Source organism: Dipteris shenzhenensis, chromosome 6, assembly GCF_047967505.1.
Source record: "Dipteris shenzhenensis isolate YYH24624 ecotype China chromosome 6, Dip_SZ_1.0, whole genome shotgun sequence".
Taxonomy (NCBI): domain Eukaryota; kingdom Viridiplantae; phylum Streptophyta; class Polypodiopsida; order Gleicheniales; family Dipteridaceae; genus Dipteris; species Dipteris shenzhenensis.
In genome coordinates, this window is record NC_141601.1 from 44,279,637 (window position 1) to 44,281,489 (window position 1,853).

Below are 1,853 nucleotides of genomic sequence, written 5' to 3' on the forward strand. Positions count from 1 at the left end.
TTGCTCCTTAGCTAGGCTAATAGTATGCTCCTCAGGCTCCAGGTCTAGGTTTAGGTCATCTCCTCCACCACTTGTTGATGGATCTGCTCCACCACTTGTGGATGCAGGACCCTTGGGCTACTCGCCAACATCCTCCTCAAACTTGCTAGTTGCAAGGAGAATGGTAAGGGTTGCATCTCTCTCGATCAAATGAATTGGGGAAGATGAATCATCCCCGATGGGAATAGCGTACTCACGGAGAGAGATAGGGACATTATCCATGGCCCTACCTAGTGTCTACTTGAAGTTAGCACTCTGGTCAAAAGATCTCAAAATATCCAATGAAACCCATTGGTGAGGGGAGTTAGCAATCGCAATAGATTGCCCATGGATAACTTTATCAAAAAATTGAAGAGAGGGATTATCAGCAAGAAGGAGAGCTCCCAAGTGTGACTAAAGATGGAATGCCTTGTAGAAGATAGGATAAACTTGATCTGCAAAGGCATGGGAATTAGTGGATGAAATCCACTAGTCAAAAGCCTCTCTAGGGGAAGCCATGAGTGTAGGAGGATGCTCCAGAAGACGAAAGAGGAGGCTATGAGATGCAAGGTTACTCAAGAGTGGGAAACTGAAAATGTGAAAATGAACTTAGAAGTGTACTTTATAAATGGGCATTGCCCTTAAAAATGCTCTTAATTACAATATTTTTATATTTATTATTTTTTCTTTGGAAAGGTTCTCTCTCTCTCTCTCTCTCTCTCTCTCTCTCTCTATCTCGTTGCCCTTGGCTATCTCCCTCTCTCTCTCTCTCTCTCTCTCTCTCTCTCATAGACCCACAAGGTCTTTCAAGGATGTTAATATATCTTTCTTTCTTTCCCTTCCTTTGTGTCCCTCATTGCTCTCTCTCTCTCTCTCTCTCTCTCTCTCTCTCTCTCTCTCTCTCTCTCCCTCTCTTGCTCCCCCTCTCTCCCTTGCTCTCTCTCTCTCTCTCTCTCTCTCTCTCTCTCTAACACCCGATGGTCATCTTGTTGCCATGTTGCCCTTAGCTATCTATGTCATGGACATTGATTTTACATATACACTTTTTGTATTTTGTTAGTGGCTCCACCCTTTGGATCAGTTGTATCTCGGTTTTTTTTCAATCTCATAGTCTCTCAAAGACCTTATTTAACTTTCTTATTTTTCTCTTTCTCAACTTAGAGGTGCAAATGAATAAATGCAATCTTAACTCTCTCTCTCTTCCCATTCTCTACCTCTCTCTCTCTCTATCCCACTCTCCATCTCCCTCTTTCTGTTCCTGTCTCCATTGTCATGGACATTGATTTTACATATACACTTTTTGTATTTTGTTAGCAGATCCACCCTTTGGATCAATTGTATTTGGTTTTTTTTTTCAATCTCATAGTCTCTCAAAGACCTTAATTAACTTTTGTATTTTTCTATTTCTCAACTTAGAGGTGCAAATGAATAAATGCAATCTTAACTCTCTCTGTCTCCCTTTGTGCCCCTCCCCCTCCCTCTGTCTCTTTCCCTCCCTTTGTGTCCCTGACTACTCTCTCTCTCTCTCTCTCTCTCTCTCTCTCTCTCTCATAATATATCTCTCTCTCTATTCATACATCTAACAATGTCTCATGGTAGCCAGGTGCATTATTTGTGTCCCTAATTGCTCTCTCTCTCTCTCTCTCTCTCTCTCTCTCTCTCTTCATAGATCTAACTCTGTCTCATGACCAGGTGCATTATTTGTGTCACTTATTGCACTCTCTCTCTCTCTCTCTCTCTCTCTCTCTCTCTCTCTCTCTCTCTCAGTCTCTCTTACACGCTCTAATTGCTATCCTCTCTCACACACTCTCTCTCTGCACAATAGAGATATACAA